This window comes from Rhincodon typus, chromosome 15 (genome assembly GCF_021869965.1).
Source record: "Rhincodon typus isolate 14 chromosome 15, sRhiTyp1.1, whole genome shotgun sequence".
NCBI classification, from domain to species: domain Eukaryota; kingdom Metazoa; phylum Chordata; class Chondrichthyes; order Orectolobiformes; family Rhincodontidae; genus Rhincodon; species Rhincodon typus.
This window is the reverse complement of record NC_063346.1, coordinates 35,253,729-35,271,535: the sequence shown is the minus strand read 5'-3', so window position 1 is coordinate 35,271,535 and position 17,807 is coordinate 35,253,729. Positions and strand designations below refer to the sequence as shown.

The following is a 17,807-nucleotide window of genomic DNA, read 5'->3' as shown; positions in this document are numbered from 1 at the left end:
ATTTTTGTACTGGTGAGTGATGTATTTATAGAGAACAGTATTAGGTCAACTGTGTAAATAAAACAGTTTGCAGAATCTACTAGAGTCAGACAGCAGCCACTCATAGGTAAGGGAAAACTATTACAGATCACAAACCACCAGCAAAGACAAACAACTTTCCAATGTGAAGAATAGAACCTCGAGCAACATGCCTTGTGACAAACAAAAAACAACCTTCTCAAGCTCAGTATTAACTTTTTATCTCTTGAGCCCCCACAATCAAGACATTCCACTCAATATTTAGGCAAGCACAAGAACATAAGAACTGGGAGCAGAAATAAGCAATTCAGCCCCTCCAACCTAGTAAGTTCCAAGGATCATGAAACGTAAATTAATTTTTATAATGGCTATTGGAATGTATCACATGCTGCCTTGCAGTTCTGTCTTAAAAAGTACACGGAATATGAACTCATGGCATACTTAGGCAGAGACTCTGAATTAACAAGTGATTTTATTTAAATAATCAATGAATGAAAACCATAGGACAAAAATACATTTCTCTGACTTCCTTGATTTCTAAATTATAAATATTAACATTTCTTTTCAACATAGCTTTGAAACAGATTTTTACTTGCTGCAGCCTCAATCAGCCTTAGTTCCAATGACTAAAGTGACAGAAACTTATCAACACAGGTTGCCTCAGAAATGCAAACACTGATAACTGGTTTACTTCATAACCTTTGATTTCTGAATCCATCAAAGCTTTACTTTGTGACAAGTGACCCTTGTTGGAGTGGAAGGGCGGATTAGTAACTTCGTGGACAATACGAAGGTGGGTCGAGTTGTGGATAGTGCGGAGGGCTGTTCTAGGTTACAAAGGGACATTGATAGGATGAGCCGAGAAGTGGCAGATGGAGTTCAACCCTGAAAAGTGTGAGGTGATTCATTTTGGAAGGACAAATTTGAAAGCAGAATACAGGGTTAACGGAAAGATTCTTGGCAGTGTGGAGGAGCAGAGGGATCTTGGGGTTCATGTCCACAGTTCCCTGAAAGCTGCCAGCCAGGTGGATAGAGTTGTTAAAAAGGCGTATGGTGTGTTGGCTTTCATTAATAGAGGGATTGAATTCGAGAGCTGTGAAGCTATGCTCCAGCTATACAAAACCCTGGTTCGGCCACATCTGGAGTATTGTGTCCAGTTCTGGTCACCTCATTACATGAAAGATGCGGAAGTGTTGGAAAAGATGCAGAGGAGATTTACCAGGATGTTGCCTGGAATGGAGGGAAGGTCTTACGAGGAAAGGTTGAGAGAGCTAGGGCTTTTCTCTTTAGAACGACGAAGGATGAGAGGTGACTTGATAGAGGTGTACAAAATGATCAAAGGTATAGATAAAGTAGACAGCCAGAGACTTTTTTCCTAGGGTGGAGGTAGCTATTATGAGGGGGCATAGTTTTAAAGTGAGTGGAGGTAGATACAGGGGAAATGTCAGAGGTAGGTTCTTTACTCAGAGAGTGGTCGGGGCGTGGAATGCATTGTCAGAGGGGTAGCGGAGTCAGCCTCATTAGGGGCATTTAAGCGGCATATGGATGATAGTATAAGGTAGGGGTGGAGGTTAGATAGACCTTAGGTTTAGGGTAAAAGTTCGGCACAACATCGTGGGCCGAAGAGCCTGTACTGTGCTGTACTGTTCTATGTTCTATGTTCTATGTCCTTTTCTCAGTGTTGCAGGTGCATTCAGATGCACTACCCTTGGAGGAACTGGAGTCTGTTTTTCTTCTTGTCTTTGTTTCTTTCAAGATGGTGGAGTAAAAATGATCTTATTCAAAGTTGTCTGCATAATATTTTACCCACAAAGTGGCATTTGTTTTAGAATTACATTTACTTACTCTGTACTTTAACTCTGTACCGTACTTTAAGGATTGTGAAAAAAAGCCAGTTCTATTTTGGATATTTTGCTGTACCAATACCTTATTATGAGAGCTTGTTGGTAGAATTATTAGATATTTAACATCAGCAGCTTATTCATACTGGAATAGGGAAGGTATCAAGGGTGGGCTATTGTCACATATTGTCAAAAAAAACCACTAAATCAGAGTAATCACATGTGAAATTCTGCATTTTCTAAAAATGATGTAATCCAACAACCTTTAAACACATATTTTTATGCTCCCTAAAGCTATAATCTTTAATCAGTTCAGCCTCTCTCATATCTGTCTGAGCTTTATTTAATCTTGGGGATTCTCTTTTCTACTAATATTCAAAATTCCACCCGCATAATCCCTTGCATTATGTATTAATGAAATCTGGAACGGTCTAGCTCTTATTTTGTCTCAATGTTGAGAAAAATCTTGAATTCACTTTTACTTGACTTCCAGAGAACTGTAGACTTTGGTGAGTTTTAGAAGTAATTTTCATATCTCAGGAGCTGAATTCTGTTTTGAAAAGTGAAATTGAGAAATTTGACAGGCAATAGGATTTCAGACCTATGATTCCATAAAGCCATCTAATGATGGGGTCTTCATCACATTGTGATGAGTTCTGTTGCCCACTAAATTATAGCAATTAATTTGCTTTGGTCAGTCATCATAGTTGTTGTGTCCAGCAGCTGCACAGACTGGCAAGTAGAAGAATTAGAGGGATTGTTAAATTTTTTCATCTAGTCATTTGCATGTTTCTTAGAAGAACAAGCAAGCCTTTGTTATAATCAAGAATATTTCTGATATTATAATATTCATTGATTAGACAAATAAGTGTGATGTAAATATTTTAATTAGCAAGCATAAAAAATATTTTGCTAAGATATTTTAAATTGTATTTTACATTCTGAAGCTTCATGTCATGTTGAACATTAAGTCTTTCAGGGCAGAATCTTTCAGGGTATGAGCAACATGGGCTATGGTGGGAATTGTGACAGAAATGAATGAGAACTTTGAGCCATATCTCAACCTCAATCCGTGGAGCCATTTGTGGCCATGAAGAGCTGTCGGTTGTCTGGCATATCTGTAGTGATTGGAATGAAGGCCAGGTGAACCTCATTGAGTATGAGATCCCTGATTGGGGTTGTTACCCTGGGCCAATCAGGGAACCCTGGCTGACAGATATAAACAGGAAGCTCACAGTGTCACACCACTCTAGGGACTGGCTCTGAGCTAGCTGATCATAGTCCACGTACTGTCCACATGTAAATAAAGGCTGACTTGATGATGAGATATTCACCGCTGAGGAGTTATTTCAATATCCTTGTATTAAGTTCAATCTTGAGTTTATCCAGTATGTCCTTAAGTATACCTATGCTAGTCACCCCAAGTGGTCCATAGGATAGTGCACAACCACAGGTAGATTGTGTAACTTGCTCCATTTGACAATGAACAGTTTGAACCACAAGGGGCAGACTTGTTTTGCTAATACACATGAACACAAAGTAGATGCTGGAAGTCTGAATTAAAAAGAGAAAATGCTGCCTGCCCTCCTGAGTTTATTTCAGACATGCTTCACTGTGCTGTTCTGAGAAGGAGTGAACTGGAATATTCTGCAGTGCCGGTCTTCAAAATTTAATTAAAGCAGTGCCAAGCATCTCCATGACTTCATGCCCTAAGTTTATTCACATTCAGTACAGACTTTCTATCCTTATTTTGCTATTTAAAGTAAAAAGAAGATAAAGCATTTGATATCAAATTCTAATGATGCTTTCCATTTATTCTGACTTGCAGCTTTAACTGACAATGCATAATTATTTAAAGAAAACTATATTGATGTTTGCAATCTGAAATGTATGCTGTTCATCCTAGTATGCATATGTCAGCTATTTGTTTTCAGAAATTCAAAGCTAATTCTATCTGTCCATGCTCTCTCCATAATCTAATAACATCTTCTGCTTAAAACATCCATCTAATTGTCTACAGAAAGTTCAATGGTCTCAGCCTCAACTACCATTGCAAGCTCCACAGTATTTTGGCTAAAGATACATTCTCTAAACTGTCTCCTTGCTTTTCTGGTGACCACTTAAATGAATGAACCCTTATTACTGTTCCCAGAATTGGATAAAAATAGATATTCCTTACTTGCCCTGATAAAATATTTTGTAATTTGAAAACTCTCAATTTACATCTCTTCCTCGCTATCTCTGCTTCCCTGGAAATGATCCAAATAATCATAGATCTCTTCACTAAAATGTTGTATCTCTTGCAATATGGTAGTAAGTCTATACTGATTACTCACAATGACTTTGATGTCCATTCAGACAGTACTGCTGTACAAAATGATGTTGCAATGAGCGAAAGTTTACAAAAGAGGGCAGCTAGAGTGATTGAGAGGATGGAGAAAGTAAGGAACGATTTCTGGAGCAGCAGATGAATCATTCAGCCACACCATGGAGCAGCAGGCCAGGACACCTTGATTTGCAATGCTCATTTTTGATTTAGCCAAAACTGGCAGAAATATATGGATTCCAACACACTACTGAGGAATCCTGAAAGAGTCCTCCAACTTTCAGAGCCCAACTTCTATAAGAAAACCTATGTACTAATCGGTTTATATGGAAGAGCTGCCATTGGCAGAACTTTCTATATGAATCCGAAGTTTAGCATGAAACTTATTTTGTATAATTTAGACATTAGTATGAAGCTAGTTCTGATAGCCTATGGGCTAATGCATGCAATACCATGACCTTAGCAAGTCTTCATGAAAGGAGATTCTCACTGAACTGGGGCCCATGGCTACGTATTCCACTCTGTAATACCAGGTTTCAAATTGAACGTCCAATTGCAAAGTTTGATTACAATATGCAAAACTTCTGAATTAATTCATCTTTGTCGTACCTTTACCAATGAATAAAACAGGGAATGACAAAGCAGTTTTACCTTTGGCTGAGGTCTGTAAATTTATAATTTTGTACTTTCCAAAGATAATTTTGTGACTAATCTCCACAAACCATACTTTCATAGCACAGTTATAACCCCTGGCCTAATTGGAAATCAATTCTGTAACTGATCAACCTGTTGAGTTATTCACTGAGACATATGTACCTTATCCTTTCAGCAGAATGATTTGGACGATCTATAAACATCAATCTTGATGTGTTTGTTTTTGAAGTTGTGCAAGGGCTTCATGCACCTTTGTACATATTTCAAAGTAAATCATTTACTTGATTTTGATCGAGGTGATTTTCCAGTAGGGGCTAACAAAAGGGAACCTCACCTGTCACCAACAAATACCAGAAAATTTTTGGCATTGAGGACATAATGTTTCGGACAGAATATGGTCAAGCATCCATAATTTTCCAATGTGATAATGTCTTTGCTGCCAGAGAATTACTTTGATATACATCAGAATGAACTTCCCATTTTTGCAGAATTAAATTAAAAAAAACTGTTTTGTTCCTTTAGATAATAGTTACTTTATATTATTTCATAAGCTGGATCACTTCTATTGGCTTAAGTTTGGAGCTTCCCTTTATTATCACCTAATTTTTAGTTCAGCAGACAAGGTAGAAAATGCAGCAGAGGTCTGTTACATAATGGGCAGCTTGGCAGAAGTTTTGAAGAAGAGTCATTGGACCCAAAAAGTTAACTGTGCTTTATCTCCAGAGATGCTACTAGACCTGCTGAGATTTTCCAGCAACTTCTGATTTCATTACTGATTTCTAACATCTGCAGTTCTTTGGGGTTTTTTGGCTGAAGCTCCTTTCTGTTGCCTGGGCAGGTATCAGCTTAGGATAGAGGCAACGGACATCCTTACACCACTATTCTAAGACAAAATATCATGTTAGCATTTTCTGGAGGTAAAAATAATTCTCGATAATGAGCTCAGTCTGAGTATAGAAACCTACATGCAAACAGTACACTCTACTGAGGGTTAAGTCAGAAATCACATGACACCAGGTTATAGCCCAACAGGTTTATTTGGAATCACATAAGCTTTAGGAGCACAGCCTCTTCATCAGAGACAATTAGAGAGCACAGTGCACAGACACAGCGTTTATAGGCAGTGAGATCAAGGTCAAAGAGATCAAAATATCATACAACTGGTGTGAGTGGAGTGTCAGATAATAAGTCACTGCAGGTGACTAAGTGTGTTAGATGGTGTGTAAAGGTGTTTATAAAGTCAATGTCATGCTGTCATGACAATCAGGCAGAGCCATAGGAATATACAAAAGGTGACATCTCAGGTCAAACGCTGAATTGTAGGTATGAGCCTTTGTTCATAATCTGTCTCAGAGCTTTAGCCTGGAATCAGGCTGGTATTTATAAGACGCCATAATGACTGACTGTGACTACAAACTGTGTGTTTTTAGAACAAAATAGAGTATATCTGCAAACAACCAAAAACTTTGGATGAAATGATTCACCCCATAGATTGTGTGTGTGTGTGTGAGAGAGAGAGCGAATATAATAAGTAATTCAAAAGTGTACTAACTAATTCAGGTAGAGAGATCATAACAATTTAGCAAGGTGATGCTGTCAAAACAGGAAAGTAAGGAAGAGTTTACAGATACAGAACAGTGTGGTGGTCACCTGTAGCACAAGATGAACCCAATATCACGGTTGAGGCCAACTTTCATGGTTACGAAACTTGGCTATCAGTCTCTGCTTGGCAATTTTGCATTGTTGTGTATCTTGGGGTCTGCCTTGGAAGATGCTTAACCGAAGATCAGAGGTTGAATGCCTTTGACCACTGAAGTGTCCCCCGAATGGGAGGGAACATTCCTGTCTGGCGATTGCTGCATGGTGTCCATTCATCTGTTGTAGTAGCGGCTGCATGGTCTCGCCAATATACCATGCATCATGGCATCCTTTGCAGCAGCATATGAGATAGCCAACATTGGCTGAGTCACATGAGTATCTGCCGTGAATGCGGTGGGTGGTGTTCCCACGTGTGATGGTAGTATTGAAATCGATGTTCTGACATGTCTTGGCATGGCAGGATTGTGTGGTGTTCTGTTCAATGTTGTCCTGAAAACTGGGTAGTTTGCTGTGAACAGCAGTCTGTTTAAGGTTTGGCAGTTGTTTGAAGGTGAGAAGTGGAGGCGTAGGGAAGATCGTGGCGAGATGCTCATCGTCATTGATGATACATTGAAGGTTGCCCAAGATCATGGCGTAGTTTCTCCACTCCAGGGAAGTACTGGATGACAAAGGGCACTCTATTTATCTTATCCTGTGTCTGTCTTCTGAGGAGGTCATTGTGGTGTTTCGCTGTGGTACATCAGACCACTGCCCACCCCCCTCCCCCCATGACTTTACCTGACAAAGAGGCAGTGCTGCAAAAGCTTGTGATTTCACATAAACTTATTGGACCATAACCTGGTGCCATGTGACTTTTGACCTCAATTAAACTATCCCTTTGTGCTCTCCTTGTGCCCTCTTCACATCTTAATTTCCTACCTATCTTTGTTTCATCAGTCCCTTCAACCAAGTAATTTAAAGCAATATTTCAATTGTAAAAAGTTGAAGCCTCAGCACTGATTCCTGTAGTACACCACTAATTGCAGAATCGCAGAATTATTATGATAGAGGTCATTTGGCCATCGTGCCTGCATTGGTGCTCCAAATGAACATTATGACTTAGTGCCATTCTTTCGCCTTTTCCCCATAATTCTCCAATTTTTTTTCTATCCAAATCATCTAATGCTTTCTCAAATGCCTTGATTGAACCTAACTCCACTACGTTCCACTTCATTATGTTACAACTTGCCAATCAGAAAATGACCCTTTTTTTTGCCTCTTTCCCGTTACCTATCTTCTTTCCATGCCATTATGTTACATCCTACACCATGAGTTTTATTTTCTAACATTGCCTTTGATACAGCATCTTATCAAATGGCTTCTAGAAAACTAAACACAACACATCCACTGGTTCACTTTTATCCACAGTACATGTTATTAACTCAAATAACTCAAAAAATTGATTAAACAGAATTTCATTTTCACCAAACCATATTGACTCAGCTTGACTGCCTTGAACTTCTCTAAGTGCCCTGCTGTAACATCTTTAATCCTAGCTTCTAGCATTCTCCCTATGACAGATGTTAAGCTAACTGGTCTTTGTTGCTTTCTGTTTCCCACCCTTTTTGAATAAAGGAATTACATTTGTCAGTTTCCAATCAAATAGATCCTTCCACGAATCTAGGGACTTTTGGAAAATTAAAACTAATGCATCACTTATCACACTAGTCATTTCTTTTAAAAGTCTGGGATGAAGTCCATCAGGACCCAGGGACATGTGAGCCAGTAGATCCAACAGCTTTCTCAGAACTATGTCCCTCGCGATTGTAATTTAGTTGACTTCCGGCCTCCCTTCCGTTTAATACATTTACAGCTACATGAGTGTCCTCTGAAATATAGAAGAGAGTTATCAGAATGATTCCAGGGATGAAAGATTTTTGCTACAAATTTAGGTTAAGGAAGCTTGGGTTGCCGTCTTTGCCTTAAAGGATATTGAGGGTAGATTTAACAGAGATATACAAGATAATGGTAAGTTTAGAAAAAGTAGATAAAGAAAAGCAAAAAGTAGATAAAGAAAAGCAGTCCCAAGAGTTGATGGTACAAGGACCAGGAGACACAGATTTAAAGTTTTGGCCAAGAGATACAGAGTGGGTTCTGAGGAATTACTTTTCTATGCCATGATTGATAATGACATGGAACTCGTTGCATACAAAAGTGATGGAGGGGAGATGATAACTGATTTTATGGTGAAATGGGATGGATATAAACATGATTAACTTTCCGGTTTTGGGGGCTGGAAGAGAGAAATGGGACCGTTTAGATTGATCTAAACGAGTTGACCAAGACTGAATGGTTTGAATGACCTCCTACTGTGCCATAAAGACTGAGTGGTTATGACTTATGGCTTAATGAGCTCTTTTGAATACAACAAAGAAATAATACTATAAAATGTTACAATCAGCATTCGGAAAGTGGTAATGCCAGAAAAGCAGACGAAAGGCTAATGGTTCCGTGAAAACAGTACTTACTTTGCGTGACACAACACAGTTTTATAAAGCACAATTTTAACGAAGACTTTTAAGATTTGAGAAAAGTCAGTCTTTGTTTCTGTACATGTCTTGCCTTTGTACAGAGTAACTTTTGCCAAAATGACCTTTGAAATGTACAGGATGAAAATGAGGCTCTAAATGAAAGTGTGATTCAACCACAATCTTACTTAAACAGAAATTGTTCCAGCAACAAGAAGACTGGAGATTTAAGCACAACATCAGGCTTCGAAGACAGTACAGACCTGCATAAACCAAGCCCAGCTAAAGTGGTGAGTGTGGCTATTCTGGATTAGGTAATGATTGTACTGTTCGTGAAGCAGTATGCTTGTATTCGGTATCAATAGTACCTTGAAGAAACAATACTAAAAAAATTAATTATGAAAAGAAATTGTTTGAATGAAAAAAAACTTGTACAACGATGCTAATTCCCCATGCCTTTCAACAATACATTTGTATCTAAACATGATTGATCTAATACAGCGTTTCAGAGAAAGGAATATATTTCTTAAATAACAAACAGATAAAGTACCTTGGGATAATGTGCCGACTGATAATTTCTCAATGACAATGTTGATACTAGTTTTGTAAGTTAATTATCTAGCAAGCAAATGCCTGAATCATTGCTTGAACATTTGGGATGGGTGTTCAACTTTCTGAATCTTACAATGTAATATATTTGATTGCCACCTGACTTTGTATTTCAAACCAGATGGTAGTGGAATAAAAATTGAAAAGAAAATTACCATGTCACTGGGAGAATCCTGATTTTCAGTTTTCAAGCCGACCATGAGTTAGTGCTGCCACCAGAGACGGGCAGGAGCACAACAAATATGTTTGAATTAGAGTCCAATGATGCAATTACCATGAAAATAGCATTTTCATTTGAACCTGTGCAGCAATCACTCCTTAAAACACTCAGAACAAGTAACTGTTTGTAAAGACAAGGAAATGACCAGCTTCAGTGGTATTTAAAAGTGTATTCTCCTGCTCTAATTAACATCAATGTAAAATTTTACAGACAATTTGGATCTTTAGTAAGGTTATGATGCAGAAATGGTAGTTTCTTGCTTGTAGTGGCTCCTGGAAATGAAGCTATTTCCTTTGAAAATTGCTAATGTGTCCAGTTCCAGGGTAAAATTTGATGTTACCATACTGTATTCATTGTAAGAGAGCTATGAAGAAGAGTTTAATCTTTGCAGTACTAGTGAGGCCATTAAACATTTCCTGGTTCAGCAACCAGATTCTGCATATGATGCTAGCACTAATCTATTCGCCACGTGACAACTTATTTGTTATGTCACCCAGCAGGAAACAAAACCTCCTTCCTGTCCCTGATTTCTACAACAGCACTTCCACTAGAGTATCAGAAAACTAGGATACCCTGATCATTGGTATTGTGCCTGCAACTCCAAAAATGAGGTGCTGATACACCAACAGTCTAACTTTACCTCTACTTAAAGACTGGCTTTAAGAAGCAACAAGTGCACTGGATTTACCCTTACAATGGGTTGCCTTAAGTAGTTTGATTAGCACAGACATGTTGCCATTCATGTTTAAATGATGTTTGATCACAGAAATTAATTGGGCCTTCTGCCAATGTAAGTTGATAGCAGGAGGTCCTCATGGACAGGACAGTGTGCAGCACAATCAATCAATAAACTGTGAATATATTGCCCTTATTCCCCTGGCACCGTATAGATATCTACCCCCATATTATGCCAGCTGGTACACTAAGCTTCAGCAATGGTTACTTAGTTCTGTGAGCTCTTGATGCATGACCATATGTGCTCATACCTGACTCTCAGGTAATGTTTGCCAAGAATAGTCATCCTAACTCCCATAGCTCCCTCACCAGTATGTGCCAAACATCTGCTTTCAGTGTAGTGGAAATATGTAAGCAGGAGTGCTTGCAGCATGCTAGCCAGTCTCTGATGTATTAACACTCAAGTTCAGTGACATAACCAGGTTCACTCATTACTATTACTTGATAGAGGTCCACGCATGAAGGACTTGGTTTGTTCCATAAATGGACAGCACTTTTCAATCTAATAAAATAAAATTTTATGAGCAAAAGAACTGTATTAGCAAGATCCATTTCACACTGTAATTTGTTTGCCACAAAGACAATGTTGAATAAGTGATTCAACAAATAATATGTTGACCCGGTCAAAATCTTCTTATTGGTGGTGATGGGATTTGTGGGGGGAGGTGGGTGTGGGTGGGCAGGGGAGCCCTCTATAGTGAATTGGAATCCCTGCCTGCCACAGGGATATTTTTAATGTCTAAAGCTGATTTCAAATCCAGACAAACTGAAACAAAATATTATAGATGCTGAGCAGAAAAAAGCAAAAATATTTTTCAGAATTCACCACTGTTTTTTCCTCTTGGTTAATGTAATTTAGTATCTTAAATAATCAATGAAAGCATTTGCAAGAATAATTGCACGTAACTATTTTTGAGCAGAGCAAGAGTTTACACCTTTGGGAGTTTGTAAAATTTAGCCTAAAATTCAAGCTGATCAAGCACAAGATCCCCATCATAGTTTTCTTATTTCCTCTTGTGTGACTGAACAATATTTCTGAGATGAATTGTCTTGTATCTCAATGGAATATTATTTCTGAAACCATAAAACTAATTATAATCAATGTGAACATGTTATTTTTTAGTAATAGTGATACCGTGCTTATAGTGGATGGAAAATTTTCCTTATTCTGTACATCACCTCTATTGGTTGTATTTATGTTGTTATGGCCAACATGGGAGAGTGAATTGACTCCTTTTTTTGTCGCATTCCTGGGTTGGTTTCAACAGAATTAGAATTTAAAAGTGAGGTGATATTATTAATTCAATAAATATATACTCCACTGTATATGTTTGGTGGAAGAAATAAGCCAGCTGGTTCTTTACAGCTCACAAGAGTTGAGGCTGAATTTTCCAACTTTTCAGCGAAGCATTTTTCCAGTGAGATTGAAAATGGGTGCAAGGATTGTAGTCCACATTGACACATGCTGACTTGTCCCATGCAGCTCTCTGCTCTTCAGCTGGCTAATTATGCAATCGTGCAATAGGGGTGCTTGCTGCTGTCAGGACCACGTGACATTCACACCACTGGTCATATTTAAACCCCAGCTCCACAGCACCTCAGGGTCTGCAAGTCAAGCACTGGCCCTTACATTGTGACCATGTGCTGCTGGGAACCAGCAAATGTCACAGAAAGGGAAGCTAGCACCCTGTTTTGCTGACAGACACCTAGAGATGCTGGTGGATTGATGGTAGAAAGGAAATGCTTCAGGATTGCTCCAGGCCTGCTAGATATCACAAGGGCCTTCACTGCACAACACTTGGATATCATATGGTGACTTGAAGCCCTAAAAGGTGCCTAACCTTGCACCGTACCATGTTAAGTGCCCTGTCTCACTAACTGTTGCTTTCTCCTGAATGGTAGTGTAGGCCTCTAAAGTGCTGATTCTTTGTTGGGATCAGCTGAAGATACAATGCATACAATCATATAGATTTTTTAAAAAAATTTAACTAGGCAGAAGTATAGAAATAGTTGGATGTATATGTGCTGTGGACTAACTAAGGGCTGTTTACCATATAATCAACAAACAGTAATGCAAGGAAGTCCAAACCTATCTCCTTCGTCCTGGAAGCAGTACTGTCTGGCCTTGCACACTCAGTGGTGCACAGCTCTATCATGGTCACTTGGATACCCCTCCCAATCAATGTCCTGATTTCCAACCTTATTGGATTACTCTTGATTACCCCACTTACTCTGCATCCAGGACATGTCCCATTTTTTTGGCTCCAGTTGTGAAGAGTACAGATGAAATGTGCTCTTTCAGGGCTTGTTAAGTAGCTGGCTGCTCTGTTCCACTTTGGGTCTGCTGGAAGAGTGGGCAGCTTTGTACTTTCATTCTGCATCAGTCTAAGATGTAAAGGTGTCATTTGCCATGTATGGAGGACATTACTCTTATTTCTCAGCAGCCATCCTTGTATGGCCCAAAGAACTTGGAAGGTGGAAGGAACCTGTGTCTTCTCCATTATTAATGTATCCTGGCTATTACCAGGATATTTCATCGAACTAATGGAAGACAGACAGTTGGAATAAGAAGCATATTTTCAGGATGACGAGCTGTAACTAGTGGAATGCCATAGGGAGCAGTGCTGGGACCATAATTATTTGCAATGTATACTAATAACTTGGATGAGGAAGGTGAATGTGTCTGAAAAGGGATAATAGACAGGTCAAATAAGTGGACAAAAACTTGGTAGATGGAATATAATGCAGGAAAATGTGAAGATACTCACTTTAACAGGAAAAATAAGGGGTATTATTATAATATTGTTTAATGGAGAAACTGCAGAAAACTACAGCACTGAGGGATTTGGGAGTCCTCATGTATTTATCGCAAAAAGCTGGTATATAAGTTCAGCATTTCAAAGTAGATTATAAAAATAGACATGTTTTGCTAAAACTATGCAACGGTCCTGTTAGATCACATCTGAAATACTGTGAACAATTTTGGTCTCCTCGTCTAAGAACAGATATATTGGCATTGGAGCAAGTCCGGAGAGGATTCACTAGGTTAATCCCAAGTATGGGAAAGATTGTCTTATGAGGAGATGTTGAGTAGGTTGGGCCTGTACTCATTGAAATTTAGAAGTATGAGAGGTGACCTGTTGAAACATACACAATTCTTAGTGGACTTGACAGGGTAGATGCAAAAAATTGTTTCCTCTTGTGCGAGAGTCTAAGACCAGAGGCCATAATTTTAGAGTAAAGAGTCATCCAGTTAGGACAGGGATAATAAATTTCTTCTCTCAGAGGGTAGTGAATCTGTGGAAGCCTTTACCTTAGAGGACTGCTGGAGGTTGAGTCATTAAGTATACAGGTATTTGTCCTATAACACGATAGTTGTGTTCTTGTGCGACCTCACACTATAGAAAATCGCCATAGAAAATTGCGATATAGGGAAATCGCTGTAGGAAATGGCTATATGGTACAGTAGAATGTTTGCGTTATCCAAACAGCGTCCACTATACATCAGACGCTTTTCCAGCTCTACACCTTGTTATCTCAGATTCTCCAGCATCGGCAGTTCCCACTCTCTCTCGCATTAACAAAACACATGTTATAGCAGCAATACCAGTATTGAAAGCTCAGATAGACATAGTTTTAATCAGTAAGGGAACTGAGGGTTGTGGGGAAAAGACAAGAAAGTGGAATTGAAGATTCAGATCAATTATGAGCTCATTGAGTGGCAGGGCAGACTGGATAGGCTGAATGGCCTACTTCTGCTTCTTACAGTCTTATGTCATCTGGTGGCCTTCAAATCACAAACAGCTCTGCTTTGATGACAGAGATTTTAGAAAAGCAGAAAAGGGTATGGCTGTTGCTCCTTCTGTTCTGTGACAGACCGTCTGACTGTTAGTTCAAATCCAGTATCATTTGTACAACTTGGGTCATGTGGCTGTCACTGAAAGTTCCATAGACTCTGTGTGCCTCCTGAAAACAGCTTGCTGCTGTAGGCCAATGTCCTTAGCTCTGATAAGTGTTGCTTTCAAAAAGTTCAAGATATTTATTTTGCGGTCAATTACGTTAAAGATTAATATATATCCAGCCAATGACATTATAAGTTAACATCTTTGCTAACACATGTTCATAACCATGTATTTGTATACATTGAAAATGGAAATGGCTAAGTTGCATATGTTTTATTATTATGGAAGTGTTAAGTGATACATTTCAGAATGGAGAATGAGGAGTGGCAATATATTTTCACTGGTACAATTGTAATTGGAGTGCAGAAAATGAAAATCCTTAGAGAGTGCATACAGAATTCTTTGAAGATGGCAGGAAAAGTTAATAAAGCTATATGAAAAGCCTCCAAATTCCTGGGTGAAATAGTTCAATGAAATCAAAAGGGCCAGAAGTTATGCCAAAATTAAATAAATCACCAGTTTGGAGTGCTCCAGTTGGAGCATTGTGTCTAATATGAAAGCTTTGGAGTGGGTACAAAAGAGATTTACAAGAAAAATTCCAATGATGAAGGATTGGAGTTAAATGGATAAACTGGTGAATCTGAGGTTATTCTCCATAGAGCAGAAAAGGCTAAGAAGAGATTTGATAGAAGTCATTAAAACTTATGAAGGGCTTTTATAAAGTATACAAAGAGAAACCATTTCCAATGTATGAAGGGTCAATAACCATTGGGCATGCATTTCAGGTAATTGGCAAAAGAAGCAGAGACACCACAAGGAAAAGCAATTTTTTTAATTTTACAAATGACTTCACAAAATGACTTTACAAAAAGATTTGAAATAGGGTATTGGATACAGACTTAATTGTAGCATTAGAAAGGAAATTGGATAAATACTTGAGGGATAGGAATTTTCCCAGAATGAGGAAATGGTTGGAGGGTGGGGTCACTGAATTGTTCTTTGAAAGAGTAGACCTGTTGGCTGAATGGCTTTTTTCTGTGCTGTTCTATGATTCAATAATTCAACAGCTATTTTAAGTAAAACATAAATCCAATTGTCTTTTGAAAATTGCTGTTAAATCTGCTTCCACCATTTCAGATTGTGCATTCCACATCCCAGATTCATGTTAAGCCAAAGTAAGTATGGAGGGGTCACTGTAAAAGTTACCCAGGAGGTAGACCAGGAATTGAAATGTACATTTTTTTGACTAAGTCCAAGTTGGAATGAGGATTTTGGAGCAATTTCCACAATGAGGCTTAACAAGATTTCTCACTGTATATCGCCTCATTCACGATGACGTCTGGCATGTCCAATTTTGATACCATCTTATCACACAACATTCCCAGAACAACTCACCACTTGGTAGATATCCCGGATTCACTGGCAACTCCTGCGCCATCTTTAAAAGCCCATTGCAGACTCGGACAAGTACTGTCACTCTGGAGGTGCCCTGCACAGTTTCTGACATTTGCTGTGGGCATGACTACAGGGTAAAATCAATGCTCTGCATTGCAGGCAGGGACTTGGATGTCCTGCTGAATGGGATAGTGAAGACGTGCAACTTCCTATTCCCCCATGATCATCAGTAGAGGCCACAAGATCAAACTGTGCCAGCCTGGTCCAGATTGCCACCTGCATTAAAGCAGTCTCAGCCATCTGGAGGAATGCACGGCAATAAAGGAAGAAGGTCTTCTCCTCCACTCTGCCAAAGTAAGCTTCACCATCTCCTCTCGATATGCTCACTATCGTCTAAAAAATTTTTCCACACTCACACTTACCCATCCCAGCTCCAACAGCACTAACAATATATGGTCTCTGTGCTGCCTACTCACTCGCTCAGGACACCTCCCCACCTGCACTAAAGTAGTAGATGTGCCACAAACTTTTATTAACTTTAATACCTGCCTCTCTCTCATTCCACAAAGTAAACAACTCACAATTGGGCAGAAAGACTCAACACAGGTGGTGCACTGCCCATCATTCCCCTTAACTGGAGAGGATTCTGACTCTTGACAAAGCCCCTGGACTGGTATCAGAGGCTACCCTTGCATTACTGTTACATTGTTACTGTGTTGCTCAAAGGCTATTCCCCTTGACCTAACTGATGCTTGTTGACAACCACGACAAGCTTTCTGCCTTTGTGTCTGCACTAAATGGCAAGGCAAAACAGAAGCAATATAAGCCTGGTATTTTTGGTTGAGGGGGCAAAGTGCCCAAAGGCAAAGGAAGGCAAAGCAAGGTAGAGATACTGTGAGCATCCAGGTAGGCTGTGAGTGAGTGCTGTGGCAGTGAGCAAAGAGCCCACGGATGCAGCCTAGTCTAGCCCATGAAGTGCACTTAGTGATAGTTGTTGGTGTAGCCCGAAGCGCAGCATTGAAGTGCAGAAGTATACTGTAAGTGAATTGGTGATGTGCTATGAGAGTGGTTAAAGGTTGGCATATGTCAGATGTGAACGTGGGGTGCTTGTGGCCGGTACCCATGCAGCTTGCCCTGAGATGTTGCTCAGAATCCAATATTTAGGTCCTTCGAAGCAAGCAATGAGGTAATATCATCAGGTACTTGCTCTGAATTTCATCTTGAGTGTATGAAACGTCTAGCTTGTTTGGCACGTTTGGTAAAATAGGAAATTGAATACTAATTAAACAAATTAAGCCATTAACAAGGCATTTAACAAGTAATAATTACTCTTAATTAGCAACTCACCGCTGTCTAGTGAAAAAGTTGCCACATCTTTTGTCAAAACTATAAAAGATGGAGTAGAGGCAGTCAGTGGCAACATGGTAATAATGCTGGCTTGGTAATCCAGAGACCCAGGCTAATGTTCAAGGGCTGATGGCACAGTAGTAGTGTCTCCACCTCCGGGAAAATAAATACCATGTCCATCAACTCTCCTTTAGAAGGGATCTTGTGGTGCAGTGGTGGTGTCCATACATTTGGGTCAGAAAGCTTGGATTTTAGACCCACCTGTTCCAGACATGGGTCATAACATGTTTGAACAGATTGCTTTAAGTATCTAAAAGATGGAGCAAAATGCACCCGAAATTGAATTCCGCCTCTCTGGACTTCTTGTGTGATACTGCTCCAAATTTTGCCGTTGCCCACATCACTCAGGTCTCTGTAAGATTCCACCCCAGGATTTTAATCTTCTGACTATTCCTAGGTAATTGTTAACTGCACTTTACTCTCCGACTGGAATGGATACTTTTGGAGGATTCCAGACATTGAGGAATTTCCCATCAGAATATCAATTTTCTGGGTAATTCGCTAGGTGGGTGCTATTTTAGAAATTCTGCAGGGATCTAATGCATAATAACCATCTATGCTGCAGAAATTACTATCTGACCATTTTAAAATCCA

At 39.3% G+C, this 17,807-nt stretch overlaps 1 protein-coding gene across 1 annotated transcript in view; it reads left to right on the top strand.

Annotated features, from left to right (window-relative positions):
- Positions 1-9,140: 9,140 nt before the first annotated feature.
- abcc12 (ATP-binding cassette, sub-family C (CFTR/MRP), member 12) overlaps positions 9,141-17,807 on the top strand; it is an 89,088-nt gene continuing 80,421 nt past the window's right edge. The window contains exon 1 of the mRNA XM_048605985.1: positions 9,141-9,235. The gene's annotated coding sequence lies outside the window, so the exon portion shown is untranslated. The remainder of the gene's footprint in view (positions 9,236-17,807) is intronic.